General features: G+C 35.3%; 1 pseudogene; it reads right to left on the minus strand.

The window, feature by feature from the left end:
- Nucleotides 1-3,402: 3,402 nt before the first annotated feature.
- On the minus strand, nt 3,403-3,913 carry LOC124080018 (golgin subfamily A member 7-like; annotated as a pseudogene).
- Between the last annotated feature and the right edge of the window lie 8,658 nt (nt 3,914-12,571).

The following is a 12,571-nucleotide window of genomic DNA, read 5'->3' on the forward strand; positions in this document are numbered from 1 at the left end:
CTATCTTTTCTCCAATGTATGTTTATGTGCCTTTGTCTAATATGAGATAACTGTTTAAGTGGGTTTGTCTCTGTGTCTTCTCTTCTGTACCATTGGTCTTTCTGCCTGTTTTGGTGCCAATACCATGCCATTTTTGTTATTATAGCTTTGTAGTATAATTTTAAAGTCTGGTATTGTGATGCCCTCTGCTTCACTTTTCTTGCTAAGTATTGCTTTGGCTATTCTGGGCCTCTTATTTTCCCAAATGAATTTCATTACTGCTTTTTGTATTTCTATGAAAAATGTCATTGGAACCTTAATAGGAATTGCATTAAATCTGTATAGTGCTTTTGATAGTATGGCCATTTTGACAATATTCTGCCTAACCAAGAATGTGGAAGATCTTTTCATCTTCTAAGGTCTTAGATTTCTTTCTTTAGTGTTCTGTAGTTTTCATTGGAGAGGTCATTCACCTCTTTTGTTAGATTGATTCCTAAGTATTTTATTTTCTTTGAGGCTATTGTGAATGGGATAGTCTTCCTAATTTATTTTTCAGTTGATTCATCACTGATGTTTAGGAACACAATTGATTTATGGCTGTTAATTTTATATCCTGTTACTTTGCTAATTCATTTATGAGTTCTTGAAGTTTTCTGTGGAGCTTTTTGGGTCTTCTAAATACAGAATCAGCAAATAGCGATAGTTTGAGTTCTTCCTTTTGTATTTGTATCCCTGTAATTTCTTTCATCTGTCCAATTGCTCTGGCTAGAGTTTCAAGGACTATGTTGAATAGAAGTGATGAAAGAGGGCATCCCTGTCTTGTTCCATTTTTTAGGGGCAATGCTTTCAATTTTTCTCCATTTAGAATGATGTTGGCCTTAGGCTTAGTATAGATAGCTTTCACAGTGTTGAGGTATGTTCCTAGTATCCCTAGTTTTTCTAGTGTTTTTGACATGAATGGATGATGTATTTTGTCAAGTGCTTTTTCTGCATTTATTGAGATAACCATGCAATTCTTGACTTTATGTCTGTTGATGTGATGAATTATAATTATTCATTTCCATATGTTGAACCAACCTTGCATTCCTGGGATAAACCTCACTTGATCATGGTGCACTATCTTTTAAATATGTTTTTGTGCAAAATTTGACAATATTTTATTAAAAATTTTTACATCTCTGTTTATTAAGGATATTGGTCGCAAGTTTTCTTACCTTAATGTGTCTTTATCTGGTTTTATCTGGTGATACTAGTCTCATAGAATGAGTTTGGAAGGGTTTCCTCCTTTTCTATTTTATGGAATAATTTGAGGAGAACTGGTATTAGTTCTTCTTTGAGGTCTGGTAGAACTTGGCTGATTTTCTGTCTGGTCTTGGGCTTTTCATTATTGGTAGGCTTTTGGTGGTTCTTCAATTTAATTGTTTGAAATTGATCTGTTGAAATCATGTATATTTTCCTGATTCATTTTGGGTAGGTCATGTATCTGTAGAAATTTGTCAATATCTTCAAGATTTTTCTATTTTATTAGAGTATAGATTTTCAAAATAGTTCCTGATTATTGTCTAATTCAGTAATGTCTTTTATGATATTTCCTGTTTCATCATTAATTGTAATTGTTTTGCGTTTTCTTTCTTTCTTTTCATTAGCTTGGCTAAGGATTTATCAATTTTATTTATTTTTTCAACTTTTAGTTTTATTATTTTTTTAAAAAAATTGTTTGTTTTAATTTCAGTGATTTTTGTCTCTGATTTTAATGATTTCCTGTCTTCTGCTTTTGGTGTTGATTTTGTCTTCTTTTTCTAGACCTTTGAGATGTAATGTTAGGTTATTTACTTGGTGACTTTCTATTCTTTTAATAAATGAGCTTAATGCAATGAATTTTCTTCTTAGAACTGCCATCATAGTGTCCCAGGGATTTTGATATATTGTATAACTATTCTCATTTACCTCTTAAGTTTTTTTTTTTTTAATTTCATCACTGATTTCTTATCCATTTGCCATTCGATAGGGTATTATTTAGTCTCCAGGTGTTATAGTAGCTTCTATTTTCTGTCATTGATTTCTGATTTTATTCCATTATTATCTGATAGGATGCATATCTTTTTTTTGTATTTGCTTAGATTTGCTTTATGGCATAAGATATGGTGTATTTTAGGGAAGGATCCATGTGCTGCTGAGAAGAAAGTGTATTCAGTCATTAATGGATGAATTATTCTATATATGTCTGTTAAGTCTAAATTATTAATTGTATTTTTTAGTTCTGTGTTGGAATCACTTTTGGTTCACAGCTAGTAGCTATGAGCAGCTCAGAGTGCTAGGAAAACCTACGCTCATACAGGTCTGACAGGAACACCTGCAGGACGGGGCACTCTGCCCTACCAAGCCTTCTGTGAAACCACACCCTCAGCACTTGTGGTCAGCGTTGCCAAGTTACCAGACTACCAGGTCAGGAAACCGAGAGTCAAATGCTTCAGGGCATGTAACCCCCCAACTCAGAGCCCCCCTCCCTTAGGACAAAGACCCTTCCAGACTGCTTCCATCATGACAGCAATATTTAGTGCTTCCTCATAGTGCGGTTACATTAGGCATAAGATGATTGGCTTATAGATGTTAAGAATCTATAAATCATAAAGTTGCCAGTAGGGTTAAAAATTAGCAATATACAGTACTATGCCTATCAATTTTTTTTTCCTCATAAGTTATATTTATAACAAAACTATAATTAAAATATTTACTATACTTGCTTATTACACATTCAGGGACACAGCAGGGACATATGTGTTTGATGGTTTAGTATTCACCTTATTGTGCTTACTTATTTGTGTAATGAACAAGCAACACATACCACATCTTTCCAACATTCAAGGTATTGCAATAATAACATAAAAGTCTCCAAAGAAAATAACTGGAAATTGCATCCAATACTGCTTTAATTAGATATAACTGCTATAGTAAAACAAATAATATTATACAGTAGTTTTTCAATGAGCTTTGGCTTGAAAACTGAACAACAGAAATCAATCTCAAGATTTGAATCATGGCAAAACTGGTAGTTCTTTGAAATCTGGGAAATGCATCAGCATAACCACAGACATAGTCTATCCCTCACCTGGAAAAAAGCCATTTATTAATTTGGGGGAATAAGACTGAACATTCACTAATATAAACTCGATGAAGTCTAAAGCCACCTGGAAAACTGGCCCAAGGAATGAATAGATTTCATGGTACTGGTGGCAAGTAAGAAATAAATAAAACTTTGCATTGGGCTGACCAGTTGCATATTTCATAATCACTTTGAATAAAAAAAAATGTGAAATGCTTCATTGTGTTTTCTCAGAAACGAATCAAAAGATTACAGAATCCTACACAATTTAGACACAAAGTGGATGCTGAGTGACTAGAGGTCACTCCAGGCGTGGAATTTTAGAAAGTTAGTCCTTGGAGTAAATGGCACCGCGGCTCTGGCAGCAGATACAAAGGAATGATGCTCTGGAGAGGAGGTAGGGACACTCTGGGATCAGCCAGTGGGTAGATGAGGGTCCCAGCTGGATGTGGGATCTTCTCATAATGAGTTTCCATACATAAGAAGATGGTATATGCTGTTAAACAAGCCAAACAGCCTTCAAGATACGATGGGCCCCCAAGCTTCTCTGCTTCTGCAAGAAGGTTATTGAGAGTTCGAACTGTCTCTTCAAACTGCTGCCTATCAATCCGGTTCTCCAGCTCCGCGGGGAACTTATTCTGGAAGGGCAGCGTGTACCACTGCTGTAGTCTCCTTGAATGAATACCTTCCCGAACACGGGCGCCTGCTGCGGCCTCATGGCCGGGACAGAACCGGCTGCGCTGCGAGTTCGGGGAGTTGGGGAGTAGGCACCATGGGTCAGATCCCCGGCCTGGACCCGGGACTCTGGCCCGCCTGCCCTTCGGACCCACCCACCACCCAAAGAAGCCCAAGGCCTCCCCCTCGCCGCTCCCCTTCACCCATGCTGTCGCAGAGGGCTCTCAGTTACTGCCCCTGCCCAGGCCCCGCACCCCCTCATCCCGGTTCGGCCCAGGAAACACCAACCCTAAGAATAAATTTTACAGGATAACACAGCATCTGCTGTACACACACACACACACACACACACACACACACACCCCTATGGAACTGTGCCATGCCATCAATGTAGTTTTCATTTATTTTATTTATTTATATTTTTTTTCTGGCAGTAGTTTAACCTGCTCTGGTAACACACCTTCCATTGTCAATATTTTAAAAACTAGGCAGGACAGAGTCATCCCTGAACCAGTCATATAATGTAATGGAGGACACACACAGCTGCAGCAACACCAGGTAATTACTTTTTTTTTTTTTTTTTTTTTAAGAGAGAGAGGAGAGAAAGAGAGAGATAATTTTTAAATATTTATTTTTCAGTTTTCGGTGGACACAATATTTTATTTTTATGTGGTGCTGAGGATAGAACCCAGCGCCCCACACATGCCAGGCAAGCGCATTACCGCTTGAGTCACATCCCCAGCCCTTAATTTGTTTTTGACAGCTCCAGTTTACACAGGAAGGTATGAACTACACTTGAGCAAAGATCTTATATAAGTTTGTTTGTTTGTTGTGAATTTTTTTTTTTATGAAATAGCATAAAGTACTACATGGAGAATCAAAGCCAACATCACCCCTTCCTTAGTAAAGCAGTAGCTCAAGGTGTCTGCTGTCCTTTGAAGTAAAAACTCAAGTCAGTGTTTTATCACCAGATGGAAGAAATATTAGATTAGTAAGTTCTTATGATATAGTGTGGTAGAATGAGTTGAAAATATAGACTTGCTTATAAGAAGGAAGAGCCCAAGTTAATTTTTAAAATTTTTATTTTTATACTACTGAGGATTGAACTCAGAGATCCTTTGCCACTGAGCTACACACCTAGCCCATTTTTTATTTTTCAGTTTGAGGCAGGGTCTCACTAAGTTGATGAGGCTGACTTTGGTCCTGCTTTAGCCTTCAGAGTTGCTGGGATATAGGATGTGCCACTTACTTTTTTTTTTTTTAAGAGAGAGAGAGAGGAGAGAGAGAGATTTTTAAAATATTTATTTATTTTTATTTATTTATTTATTTTTAGTTTTTCGGCGGACACAACATCTTTGTTTGTATGTGGTGCTGAGGATCGAACCCAGGCCTCACGCATGCCAGGTGAGTGCACTACCGCTTGAGCCACATCCCCAGCCCTGCCATTTACTTTTAATGAGCAAATGGAGCACAGGACAGCTATCACATTTATCTCAGAGTTTCTGAAACCACCTTTTTTACAACAGTTTTTTGTTGGATAGTGTGGTGATTCTTGTTGTTTTTGTTATCCAACTCGGGTTCCACAAATACCACTCAGGTAACGAATTTCCTCCTGAAGTTGATGGGGCTTTGGTATGTTCCCTGAGTCCCCCAAGGTGTTTCTTGAATTGTGTGGGACTGACTAAACCCTTTCTCTAATTCCACTTCAGGCCCTTGGTTTCCCTTTTCTCTTTAGTACCCCACGGCCTCAGGTCTTCCAGAGCAGCTGGAAGGGTGTTAGGATTATGTTTAAACCTCCCTAAACTGAAATGGAATGTATAAAATGGAAAGTACTGAAGGTTGTGGGCCTTTTATCCTCTCTTAGTCTTATGTCCTCATTTTCTCATTTTCAAGGTCAGCCTTTTAAAAGCACAGTTTAAAGCTATGCTACTTAAGGTAGTAATATTTTTTTCCTATAGACCTGTCAGAATGTTATTTGATACTTTCATTAGGAGCACATTTATATATGTTTACTTGAACTTTGAAAGTAATTTTACTTGCTGAATCTAGGTGGGTTAGTGTATTCCCTAAGTATTTATCTGAAGGTGTTATTGAACCCAGGGCCCTTATACATGCGAGGCAAGCACTTTATCCTGAGCTACACCCCCAGCACTTGATGAAGTTATTGTCAAAAGCCTATGGTATGTCATTGATTTTCAGTTAAAACTTGGAGGGCTGGGGCTGTAGCTCAGTGGTAGCACACTTGCCTGGCATGTGTGAGGCACTGGGTTCGATTCTCAGCACCACATATTAATAAATAATAAATAAAGTAAACTATGGTTTACATATGGTTTGAGTATGTACATAAGGGTTTATGTATGGTGGCTTAGTCTTCAGTTTGGCCTAGAAAGACCTAGTGGGAAGACTTAGGTTAATTGGATGCATGTCTTTGGAAAGGATTGTGAGACTCCAGTGTCTCTTTGGCTTCCTATTTTGAGATAGGATATCTTTTTCCCACACATCCTCCTACTCTTGTTATACCATCTTCCATGAGATCCTCACTTGAGCTGAACCAATGCTGGTACCTTGCCCTTGCATCTCTAGAACTGTTAACTAAATAACCCTCTTTAAAAATAAAATTAGCCAGCTTTGGGTGTTTCATCACAGTAATAAAAATTGAATTTCTACAGCCTCTATTTTCCATTTACATATTTTTTTCTGTTATTTACAAGGGTAGGTTATGATCATTATAACTAATAAAAATTACAAAATTTTAAGTAAAAATTAGTGATGTCCTCCAACTTCATTTGCAGTAACTTAGTGTTAATATTCTAGAATGTTTCCACTAATTTTCTTTAAAACATGCACACACACACACACACACAAACACACACCCCAGCTACACACAGACACGACAGATAAACCATGACTCCTACATGGGGAGTCATGGTTATTTGTTTTTGTAAAATGAGGATTATAATATACAGATTCTATTGCAAATTTCCTTTCTTATTTTAACAATGTACATTTACCTCTGGAATGATAGTTGTAGATCCAAACTCATTTTAAAAATTTAAAGTATGGACTGAGGTTGTGACTCAGCAGTAGAGCACTTGCCTCGCATGTGCAAGACCCTGGGTTCAGTCATCAGCACCACATAAAAAATAAATAAATAAAATAAAAGTATTGTGTCCAACTACAACTAAAAATAAATATTAAAAAAAATTAAAGATGTGGGTCAGCAATATGGAAGAATATGAGACTCCTGATTATCCCTCCTTCCACAGATGCAGTAAATACCTACACCCAAATCAGTTCTCCCTAAGGGAAAGCTAGAATCCAGTTGTAAGATTCCTACACACTGGGCAACTATGAAAACATCCACATCAAAATGGATAGAAAAGTAGAGACAGACTTGTGTATTAACCTCACCCTGAGTATAGCACCTTACAAGGTTGTTAAGTAGCAACGTGAAAATATGTGAAAATGTGAAACTCACTGGTAATAGTGTATAGTCAAACTCATAACACTCTTATACTTTACTGTTGGTATAAAAATAATATCTTTAATATGAATATTAAAGACAAAACTATTGAAAACCATTATACCTACAATAATTTGTTAAGGGACATAAACTATATAAAAAATACAAAATGTGTCATCAAAAACAAATTGGCACTGGGCATGGTAGTGCATGCCTGTATTCCCAGTGACTTTGAAGTCTGAGGCAGGAGTATTGAAAGTTTGAAGCCAATCTCAGCAACGTAGGCCCCAAGCAACTTAGTGAGACTCTGTCTCAAAATAGAAAGTAAAAAGTTTTGAGAATGTAGCTCAGTGATAAAGTGCCTCTGAGTTGAATCCCTAGTGCCAAAAAGTGAGGCAAAAGAAATCAAAATAAAACAAAGCAAAACAATTGGGGGGATTATATGTGTAGTTTGTACATGTGATGAAACTTAAGTCATGATTAGCCTAAAGTAGCCTTTTATTTGTTTAAAATATTTTAGTAAGCTTCCCAGTAACCACAAAATAAAAAACCCTTAGTAGATATGTAAGCACTTTAAAAAATGGGATTCAAAGCATACCACTTTGAAATTATTAAACCACAAAAGTAGATGGAAAAGAGATGAAGATAGCAACAAAGGATCCATAAATAAATCAGAAAATGATATAAAAATTGCCAATAGTAAGTACCTATCAGTACTTGGCTTTTTTTTTCAGTAATTATTATGATGTAAATGGATTAAATTATCTAATCAAAAATCATTGAATGGCTGAATGGACTTCAAATAAGACTCAACTACATGTTGTCTTCAAGATAATCACTTCTTCTTTAAAAATATACATAGACTGATAGTGAAGAGGTAGAAAAGAATATTTCATGTAAATTGAAGCTGAAGAAAGCACGGATAAGTATACTTATGTCAGAAAAAATATAATTTAGGTCCAAAACTGCAAAAAGAAATGTTATTACTTGGATATGAGGTGTTCCCAAGAAAATCCTGAGACTTGGAACTTGGGTTTTGGGGCAGTGCTGGTACTCTTAAGATTATGGAGACCCTTGGAAATGAACTAAATGCATTTTGCATTGTGAGATGGACATGAGATTTTGGGGGCTGGGGCAAAATGTTATGGTTTGGATATGAGGTATCCCCCCAAAGCTCCTGTGTTATTGTAGGAGGTGAAATGATAGGATTATGAGAGCCATAATCAGTTCATCTTAACTTGAATGGACTAATTGAGTGGTAATTATAAGGAGGTGAGTTGTGGCTAGATGAGGTGGATTATTAGAGGCATTCCCTGGAAGGGTTCATCTTCCATGCAAGATGAACCCTTCCAGTGAATGCCTCTAGTAATTGCCCCTAACAACTTTGCTTCCCAGACACCATGAGAGAGCAAATTTCACTCCCATTCTCTTATGCCATAATATTCTGCCCCACTTTGGACCCAGTGTAACGGAGCGTGCCAACGATGGACTCAACCCGCTGTGAACCCCAAATAAACTTTTCCCACTCTTAAGTTGGTCCTGTTGGGTATTTTGGTTAAAGTGACATAAGGTTGACTAACACAAGAGACAAAGTTGATCATCATATAATGGTAAAGGTCAATTCATCACAGTGTTATGAGAGTATAAATCAATTGCAAGAATCTTGTAAAATTCACAAATATGTGGAAATTTTAAAAAAATGCTCCTCAATAACCAATGGGTAAAATAAGATATTTAAAAAGGTAATTAAAAAATATCTTGAGACAAATGGAGACACAAAATACCAAAACTCATGGGGTACAATAAAAGCAGCCCTGAGAGGAAATTTTATAGCAATAAATGGCTACATGAAAAATGAAGAAAGACCTCAAATAAAACTTAGTGTTATATCTAAGGAACTAGAAAAAGAACAAAGTAATCCCAACTTTGCCAAAGGAGAAATACAACAAAGAGCAGAAATAGACAGAACAGAGGCTGGAAAAACAATAGAAAAGATCATGAAACCAAAAGTTGCTTCTTTGAAAAGATAAGGAACATCAGCAAACTTTTGGCTAGACTAAGAGAAAAATAGAAGACTTAAGTAAACAAAATAAGAAATAAAAGAGGAGACTACTATAGAAATACAAGGGGTCATAGGACACTACTATAAACAACTATACAACCTAGAAGAAAAGGATGAATTTCTAGAAACATGCAACCTAACAATATTAAACAGAAAAAAAATAGAAAATCTAATGGGTCAATAATGCATGAGTACATTAAATCAATAATAGAAATTCTCCCATCAAAGAAAAGTCCAGGGTCTGATGGTTTCATTGCTGAATTCTATCAAACTTTTAAAGAAGAAATAATACACATCTTTCTCAAATTCTTCCAAAAAATTGAAGATGAGAGAGTACTTTCAAATTCATTTATTATTTTGGGGGAGTGCTGGGAATTGAACACAGAGGTACCTTACCACTGAGCTACATCTCTAGTCCTTTTTACTTTTTATTTTGAGGCAGGGTCTTGCTAGGTTGCTTAGGGCTTTGCTAAACCGCCTAGGCTGACCTTGAACTTCAGATTCTCCTGCTTCAGCCTCCAGAGTTGCTAGGATTACAGGCATGCACCAGGGTGCTTAGCTCTTATAAAGTCATTTTATAAGTCTGACATTATCTTAATATTAAAGCCAGGCAAAGACATTACAAGAAAGAAAACTATAGGCCAGTATTCATGATAAATACAGATACAAAAATTCCGAGCAAAATATTAGCAGACTGAATTAAAGAGCCCATTAAAAAGATCATTTACCATGTCAAATGGGATTTTTCCCATGGATAAAAGGATAGTTCAACATATGTAAATCAGTAAATGTGATCCACCTCATTAACAAAAATAAAGGACAAAAATCACACCATCATCTCAGAAAAAAAAGTGATAAAATTTAATATCTGATCATGTTAAAAACCTCTCAAAAATAGGTGTAGAAAGAATATACCTCAATACAATAAAGGCCATATATGATCATACTCACTGGTAAAAAGTTGGAAGCTTTTTCTTTCAGATCAGGAATAAGACAAGGATGCACACTCAGTAGTGGAAGTTCTAGCCAGAGCAATTAGGTAGGGAAAAGAAGTAAAAGTTATCCACAGAAAAGGAAGAAGTGGAATTGTCTTTGCTCATGATATGATCATATATAGAGAAAATCCTGAACACTCCATCAAAATATTTTATTACTGATAGACAAATTCAGTAAAGTTGTAGACTGCAAAATCAACATACAAAAATCAGTAGCATTTCTATATGGTAACAATGAACTATCTACAAAAGAAATTAAGAGAACAATTCTATTTATAATTGCAGCAAAATACTTACTAAATTTAACCAAAGAGATAAAAGATCTGTACAATAAAAAGCAGAAAAAAAAATTGAAGACGAAAATAAATGGAAAGATAAACCATGTTTATGGAATGAAGGAATTATTTATTGTTCAAATGGGCATATGGCTCAAAGTCATCAGATTCAATGAAATTCCTAAATTCCAATATCATTTTCACACACACACACACAAAATGCTAAAATGCATATGCAGTCAGAAAGACCCTGATTAGACAAAGCAATCTTGAACAAAGACAGAAAAGCTGCAGGCATCATACTCTATGATTTCAAAATATTATGTGAAGCTATTGTAATCAAAACAGCATGGTACTGGAATAAACACACACACACACACACACACACACACACGCCAGTGCAACAGAAATGGAAGCACAAAATAAGACCAAGTATTTATGATCATGCAGTTTTAGAAAAGGTAGCATGAACACACAGTGGAGGAAAGGACAGTCTTTTCATAAATAGTGCTGGGAAAACTGGATATACACGTGTAGGACAGTAAAATTGAACTCATCTCACACTACATATAAAAATTCAACTCAAAATGGATAAAGGACTTAAGCATGAGGTGTGAAACAATAAATTTACCAGAAGAAAATACAGGGAAAAATCTCCACAAAATTACTGTAGGTCATGATTTTTTGGATAAGACTCAAAGCACAGACAGCAAAAGCAAAAATAGGCAAAGGATTTCGGTAAACTAAACAGTTTTTGCACAGACATGGAAACAATCAACACAGTGTGGAGACAACAATTGAAAATCAATATTTGAAAACTATACATCTGATAAAGGGCTAATATTCAAAATCTATAAGGAATACAAACAACTAAAAAGCAAGAAAACCATTTGATTGAAAAAAATGGACCAATGATTTGAACAGACATTTCTTAAAAAAAGAGATATGCATGACCTTCAGACATATGAAAAATGCTCAATACTTTAATCTTCAGGTAAATGTGGATTAAAAACCACAATGAGATGTTACTTCATACCCATTAGATTGGCTGTTATCAAAAAGGTGAATAATAATCTGACCTAACAACCCACTTTTGTGTTTATATATCCAAAGGACTTGAAATGGGCATGTTGAAGAGGTATCTGTTTTTGGAGATATTTGCATTCTCATATACATTTCAGCATCATTTACAATAATCAAGATATGAAAGCAATATAAATATCTACTAATGGATGAATAAATAAATAAAATGTGGCATATATATACATATATACACTTATTTTATACACACACACACACACACACACACACACATCTGACTACTATGCAACCTTAAAGAGAAATTCTGTAATTTATGACAACATGGATGGAATTGGAGAACATTATGCTAGGTAAAGTAAGCCAGGCACAAAAGACAAATACTATATGACCTTTCTTATATGTGAAGTCTAGAAAAATCAAACTCACAGAAATAAAGAGTAGAAAGGTGGTTACCAGAGTCTGAGGGGAGAAGGAGGGATAATGAAATGGAAGATATTGACCAAAGGGGACAGAGTTTTTGTTAGGTCAAGGAATATATTTTAATGATCTTTTGTACTGTATGGTGACCACAGTTAACAATAGTATATAAATTTACTGAAAGAATAGATTTTAATATTCTCCCCACAAAATTATGTTAGTGAGGTAATAGATATATTAATTAACTTAATTGAAACTTTCTACAATGTATATATAAAATCAAACATCATTTTGTACCACATAAATATACACATTATTTGTAAATAAAAAATAAAAAATTATGTTAATGTAAGTATCCTAATCAAACTAAGTACAAGATAGGGATTTTAAAGTTGGCTAAAAAATAAAACATTCAATTATGGAGTGCCTGAAAGATACCCTCTTTAAACATAAAGGCACAAATAAGCTAAACATAAATGGAAGAAAAATATTAGACCAAACTGCCCTGGATCAAAATATAACAAACATGGCTATGATTTCAAGCAAAAAAAGATTTCAGAG

The sequence above is a fragment of the Marmota monax genome, unplaced genomic scaffold (genome assembly GCF_021218885.2).
Source record: "Marmota monax isolate L192 unplaced genomic scaffold, Marmota_monax_Labrador192_F-V1.1 WCK01_AAM20220418_F8-fsc00667, whole genome shotgun sequence".
Lineage (NCBI taxonomy): Eukaryota > Metazoa > Chordata > Mammalia > Rodentia > Sciuridae > Marmota > Marmota monax.